This window comes from Cornus florida, unplaced genomic scaffold (assembly GCF_030987335.1).
Source record: "Cornus florida cultivar Cherokee Brave unplaced genomic scaffold, ASM3098733v1 CherokeeBrave_3.0.0_Hap2_scaffold_40, whole genome shotgun sequence".
Classification (NCBI taxonomy): Eukaryota; Viridiplantae; Streptophyta; class Magnoliopsida; order Cornales; family Cornaceae; genus Cornus; species Cornus florida.
Window position 1 is genome coordinate 124,278 of NW_026775869.1, and position 7,825 is coordinate 132,102.

The following is a 7,825-nucleotide window of genomic DNA, read 5'->3' on the forward strand; positions in this document are numbered from 1 at the left end:
TAAAAAGGCCTAGTGACATAAAAGGTAACGTGATTGAGGTAATTTCATTCAAAGATTCAATCTTTGGTCAGTAAAACACTCTTCGCGACTTCATAGCTTACTCGAATAAGTTAAACTCGAAACTCTCATTTTCTTTCAGAGATTCAATCGTTATACATTAAAAAGGTCTAACGACATAATAGGTACCTTGGTTATGGTAATTTCATTCAAAGATTCAATCTTTACTCATTAAAACACTCTTCGTGACGTTAAAGGGATCACGAATATGTTTAACTCAAAACTCTAATTTTCCTTCAAAGATTGAATCCTTATACATTCAAAAGGTCTAGTGATATAATAGGTACCTCGATTGAGGTATTCTCATTCAAGTATTCAATCTTTATTCACTGAAACACTATTCGGGACGTCAAATGGAACTCGAATAAGTTTAACCCAAAACGCTCATTTTCTTCCGGAGATTCAATCTTTATACATTAAAATGGCCCAGTGACACAATAGGTACCTTTATTGAGGTATTTTCATTCAAAGATTCAATCTTTAGTGATTAAAATACTCTTCGCGACTTCGTTGGTAACTCGAATAAGTTAAACTCAAAACTCTCATTTTCTTTCAAAGATTCATTCTTTATACAGTAAAAAGGTCTAGTGACATAATAGGTACCTTGATTGAGTTAATTTCTTTCAGAGATTCAATCTTAACTCATTAAAACACTCATCGTGACGTCAAGGGCATCTCGAATAAGTTTAACTCTCAATTCTCATTTTCGTTCAAAGATTCAATCTTTATACATTAAAAAGGTCTAGTGGCAAAATAGGTACCGTAATTGAGGTATTTTCATTCAAATATTCGGTCTTGGGTCACAAAACCACTCTTCGCGACTTCATAGGTAACTCGAATAAGTTAAACTCAAAACTCTAATTTTCTTTCTAAGATTTAGTCTTTATACGTAAAAATGGTCTAGTGACATAATGGTACCTTCATTGAGGATTTTCATTCGAACATTCAATCTTTACTCAGTAAGACACTTTTCGGGACGTCACAGGGAACTTGAATAAGTTTAACTCAAAACTCTCATTTTCTTTCAAAAATTCGATCTTTATTCAGTAAAAAGGTCTAGTGACATAATAGGTAGCTTTTTTGAGGTATTTTCATTCAAAGATTCAATCTTTACTCATTAAAACACTCTTAGCGACGTCAAAGTGATCACGAATAAGTTTAACTCAAAACTCTAATTCTCTTTCAAAGACTGAATCTTTACACATTCAAGAGGTCTAGGGATATAATAGGTACCTTGACTGAGGAATTTTCATACAAAGATTCAATCTTTATTCACTTAAACACTCTTCGGGATGTCAAATGGAACTCGAATAAGTTTAACTCAAAATGCTCATCTTCTCTCGAAGATTCAATCTTTATACATGAAAAAGGTCCAGTGACATAATAAGTACCTTTATTAAGGTATTTTCATTCAAAGATTCAATCTTTAGTCATTAAAACACTCTTAGCGACTTCATTGGAAATACCTCAATCGAATAAGTTCAGTTCAATCTTAAGTCGTTAAGCCACTCCTCGCGACTTCATAGGTAACTCGATTAAGTTAAACACAAAATACTCATTTTCTTTTGAGGATTGAATCTTTGTACATTAAAAAGGTCTAGTGACAAAATAGGAACCTTGAATTAGCTAATTTCATTCGAAGATTCAATCCTTACTCATTAAAACACTCTTCCGGACGTGATAGGGAACTCGAATAAGTTTAACACAAAACTCTCATTTTCTTTCAAAGATTGAATCCTTATACATTCAAAAGGTCTAGTGATATAATAGGTACCTTGATTGCGGTATTTTCATTCAAAGATTCAATCTCTATTCACTAAAACACTCTTCGGGACGTCGAATAAGTTTAACCCAAAACGCTCATTTTCTTTCGAAGATTCAATCTTTATACATTAAAAATGTCCAGCGACATAATAGGTACCTTTATTGAGGTACTTTCATTCAAAGATTCAATCTTTAGTCATTAAAATACTCTTCGCGACTTCGTTGGTAACTCGAATAAGTTAAACTCGAAACTCTCATTTTCTTTCAGAGATTCAATCTTTATACAGTAAAAAGGTCTATCGGCATAGTAGGTACTTTGATTAACTTAATTTCATTCAAACATTCAATCTTAACTCATTAAAACACTCATCGTGACGTCAAAGGGATCTCGAATAAGTTTAACTCTCAATTCTCATTTTTGTTCAAAGATTCTTTTTTTATACATTAAGAAGGTCAGGTGACAAAATAGGTACCTTAATTGAGGTATTTTCAATCAAATATTCAATCTTGGGTCATTAAACCACTCTTCGCGACTTCATAGGTAACTCGAATAAGTTAAACTCAAAACTCTCATTTTCTTTCTAAGATTTAGTCCTTATACATAAAAATGATCTAGTGACATAATGGTACCTTGATTGAGGATTTTCATTCAACGATTCAATCTTTACTCAGTAAAACACTTTTCGGGACGTCAAAGGGAACCCGAATAAGTTTAACTCTTAAAACACTCTTAGCGACGTCAAAGGGATCACGAATAAGTTTAACTCAAAACTCTAATTCTCTTTCAAAGACTGAATCTTTATACATTCAAAATGTCTAGTGATATAATTGGTACCTTGTAATACCCCGTAATTTTAAAGAATGTATTTAAATTAATTTTGTGTTAGGTTAATTAATTTTATTTATTTGTGCATACTACATTATTTTATTAAATTCATTTAATTGTGCATGTAAATTAATTGTGTATGTTAAAATAGTAAATTTATTCATTTAATTGTGCATGTATTATTTTAATTACTTTTATTTGTTGATTATGTTTAATTATGCAATATTAGTTAATTAGAGTATTATATTTGTGTTATAAAGTATTATGATAATATAATATATTATTTTGTAATAACAATAATAATAATTATATTAGTTTAATAATAATAATAATAAGAATATAATAATAATAATAATAAAAGTTTATTAATAATAATATTAGTAATAATAATAATAATAGTTATAATAAATCAATGTAATGATGGAAAATTAAATACTAGGATAGAATTTCATTTACTATGGTAGAATGGTGGATCAAATATCTTGATTAAAGATAGCATTGTCTTAAAGCCATATAGGTAGGAATATGAGAAATGGGTGAGAAGTTATTATAAATTAGATATTTGTAATATTTATATTATATATTTTGTGTATAAATTAACTAGCTTGCCTTAGAAAAAAAAATAAAAGGGAGTTAGGAGCAAAGTATAAATTCTAGAGAGCTATTTTATAAGAGTGAAAGGAAAAGAGAAAGAGAAAGAAGCTTGGACCGGTGTAGGCAATTTTACCCGACTACGCGCAGACCGGCGGATTTATTTTAAATCCAAAAAGGCAAGTTATTATCTACTTTTCCCCTTTGAATTAATAAATTAATTGTTTAGCTTATTTTTATGCATAGAGCCAAGGTTTGGAGGTTAATAAATTATTAATTTTATTTTATTAAATTAATGAAATTTTAATTATATAGGATGGTATATATTTATTTAATGTCCTATGAAATTAATAATGGCTAAAAATAATTAAATAAGACTTTAGGGATTTTTCTAGAATTTTCTAGATTTTTCCGGGCATTTTCTGCAATTTCCGGCGACCTTCCGGCGAGTTTTCCGGTCGCCGGCAGTGGGGGAGACGACCGGAGTGATCCGGTGCGACGCGGCACACCATAGGAGGGTGTACGCGCGCATCCTGGCCATTAGTGGAGTCTGATTGATCCGGTGCATCGCGGTCCATGATACCGCGGTACACCCGGATCTGTGGGCGTTGGATGGAGGGAAGATAGGGTGAGATGATCCGGTGTGACGCGAGTACGGAATCCGGATGCAGCCAACCAACCAGGAAGTGACACGTCAGCAAGGCACCCTTAGTGCGCGCGTGGCAGCGCGTGCGCGCGCGTGGGAGCGCGTGGCTGATGCCAGACGCGCGTGGAGGCGCGTGGGAGAGTGGGGAAAGCTTGGCTGCGCGTGGGGAGGCTCTGGGAGGCGCGTGAGGGCGCGTGTGGGGTCCCTACAGCTGCTGGAAATTACCAGAATACCCCTAGGACCTGTTTTGTAAATTCCAGAACCTTAAACTTGGATTTTTAGGTACTGTGTTGGTAATTACGGGTTTAACGGGCCACGAAATTATTATTTTAACACCCGTTACTTATTCCTATGACCGATTAATCTTTTCTAAGCATTTATTGGTTCGTTCTCAGTACGGATACTAATGTGGTTTATTTAACGACATTGTTGAATATAAATAGTGTTATTATCATATTAAATGGTATCAAACATTACTGTTAAATTAAATAAGGCCATGGTTTTAGTCAGATAAATTATCCATGATATCTTATAGGATGTTTATACTGTTAATTGATATATAAACCATGATTATTATGCTGTGTGCATTTCAGGAAATAAATGGACTGTTTAATTATGTCGCATTTATATTATATGGATGTGTTGCCATATAGAACCATATGAGCTGGCTAATAAGTTTAGACTCATTTATACCTTATGCATTCGTTGCGATAGACAGATGTGTGGCTGTCGGGGTATGTGGTTTAATATTATTGGCATGTGTTGCCTAACTGACATACTCGGTATATTTATTAATATTATTGGCATGTGTTGCCTAAATTGACATTCTCGGTACATTTATTAATATTGTTGGCATGTGTTGCCTAATTTATATGCTCGGTATATTCATCAGTACTTTGCGAGGTGTTATCACTGTGTAGTTCGTTATAGTCTGTGTTGTCAGTACCGTACACCATGTATAATAGCTGATTTCCCGGGTAGGGAAAGGCGACACTTGACCACCTAGTGTGAGTCTAAGTGATCACCGTCTATTCTGGTTGAGGTCATGTTATACATCGGATAGTTCCCGTAGGATGTATACAGATATAGTACTCAACCGATTCATAATGATTAATTTATTTGATTCTCTGATTTGGGTCATAGTAGAGAGGACTTGCTCGTGGGGTTGACCCACCATTGTTGTTATTTCAGGATACGGTCAGTATCCGTTTCAAGGCTGAGGTTAGCAGTGTGGGACCATCATCCGAACTCATCTACTCTTACGATCCAGTGCAGGGTAGAAGTTTTATGTAGTATTTCAGTTTCAGTTTTTATTTACTTTTGACGTTGAACTCTCAGGGTTATATTTAGGGATCCCTGACGTAGGATTTCCAAGTTGTAATGAAGTACTGTATTAAATAAAGGATGGATGGATGTTGTATTATTTAATGTTTCTTTCCTGTCTAAATTCTTTTATTTCCATCATTTTGTATTCCATGCTTGTATATTGCCAATTGTTTTTGATATCCCTCGTTTTTCGTGTATAAGCCTGATCAACTTATGCGTGGGAATTGTGGGGGTGTTACAGTTGGTATCAGAGCATTCCAGGTTCGAGTGTCTTAGGGATCTGTGATTACTATACTTCCGCGTTGTGTATTCTGATAATTAGAGCCTAAGTATTAGGGTTCTTTGTATTCTTTTAGTCGGTCCATTATAATGTACTGACGTTAGATTTTTCTGAATTTAATAGAAGGATGTCTCGGCGTGGGACAAGGAATGCGAACCGTCATCGCAGTATTTCCCCAACTCAAAATGAGAATCAGGAATTTTCTCCTCAAGTTGCTGAAATCATTGCACGAGCGGTGGCAGCAGGAGTAGCATCTGCTCTACGAAACCAACAACCTCCTCCGATAGTACCTGTTCCTGAACCAGTGGCACAGCCAATGTCATGGGACAAAGTTCGTCACTCGTTCATCCGGGGAAATCCACCAACGTTTGCGGGGTCCACAGATGTCCTGTTAGCATATCAGTGGAAACAGGAGAGCGAGCGTCATCTTCGGATGGTAATCTGTACCGAAGTGCAGAAACAGATGCTAGCTACGTTTATGTTGATAGGCAATGCATTGCAGTGGTGGGAGTCTATTACTACTGTCGATGAGAGGACCAGATTGACGTATGCTGAATTTCAGACTCGCTTTGACGGCAAGTATTTTCCTATGTCAGTAAGATCAGCGATGAAGACCGAATTTCTGGATCTGCAACAGGAAGATATGACTGTGGCTGAGTATGAACAGAAGTTCATAAATTTGTCATTATTTGCACCAGAGGAGGTCAATACGGAAGAAAAGAAGAGAGACCGCTTTGTGAAGGGGTTAATATGGCCGATTAAAGTGGTGATCTTAGGTAGTCCGGCATATACTACTTATATCCAGGTGGTTAATGCCGCCTTACAGCACTGCCAGATGAGGAGTGATTACCGGAAGTCCAAGGGAGATAAACGGACTAACCGAGACTACCAGACAGTGGAGAAAGGAAGCAGCAGTGGTGCCAAGTCCAATGATCGGGGTAGATTTCCAGGACATCAACCTTGGAAGAAAAACAAAGGAAACCTAGATGTGCAGAGGGATGGAGTCCCTAATCAGGGTAGACAAGGTGGGATACCTCAGACCGGACAGGAACAGTGGTCGGGAAGTCAACAGAGGAGGCAGGCAGGTCCTTTTACGGGACGTTGTTATCACTGTAGAGAGATTGGGCATCCGGCCAAGATGTGTCCCAAAGCTAAACAGGGACAGTATGGGCAGCCGAGACCTAATCAGCCGTTACCTCTACCGGCCCCACCGATGCCACGTGGGCAAGTTCAGAATTTTCCGGCACTTCCAGCACCACCATTTCCTCCGGGACAACCTCCACAGCAATTGCATCATGGCAGAGTTTATAACTTCATGCCACATAATGCGCAGGCTCCTCAGGCTATTGAGGGTATGTTTTCTATACATGGTCGAACTGCTCGTATACTGTTTGACACTGGTGCATCACATTCTTTTGTGTCTAGATCTTTTGTTATCTTATCTGGTATGACGACTCAGTTATGTGACCAACCTCTTAATATTTATACACCATTGGGAGTTGGCGCAATTTTACGAGAGTATAGCGGTGATATCCTTATAGATATGGGCCGGCTTCGATTTCTTGCAAATTTGTTAGTGTTAGATATGCATTCGTATGATGTTATACTTGGGATGGACTGGTTATCTCAGTACCATGCTCAGGTTAACTGTTACGAAAAGTCTATTGTATTTTCTATACCAGAACAGGAGATGTATCTTCTTGTTGTACCACAACCTGATAGAGGGCCTAGCACTTATTTATTCGTTCTTGAGGAGGACTCACAGGAAGCGACTGCGGTATCTCTTGACGGCATCCCGGTAGTACAGGAATTCCAGGATGTATTCCAGGAAATTCCAGGCTTGCCACCGAGTCGAGAGATAGATTTCGTTATTGATTTAGCTCCAGGCACTACGCCTATTGCTAAGGCGCCGTACCGAATGGCACCAGTGGAGATGCAAGAGTTGAAAGATCAAATTCAACAGTTGCTCAGCCAGGGATTTATTCGCAGGAGTACTTCACCATGGGGAGCACCAGTACTGTTTGTCAAGAAGAAGGATGGATCTCTTCGTCTTTGTATTGATTACAGAGAACTGAACAAGGTCACTGTTCGCAACAAGTACCCGTTGCCCAGAATTGATGACCTGTTTGATCAGTTGAAGGGAGCTACTTACTTCTCAAAGATCGATTTGAGGTCTGGTTATCATCAGCTACGAGTCAGAGAACAAGATGTTCCAAAGACAGCATTTCTCACAAGGTACGGATCTTATGAGTTTCGTGTTATGCCTTTCGGTTTAACGAACGCTCCAGCTGTCTTTATGGACTTGATGAATAGAGTATTCAGAGAATACTTAGAT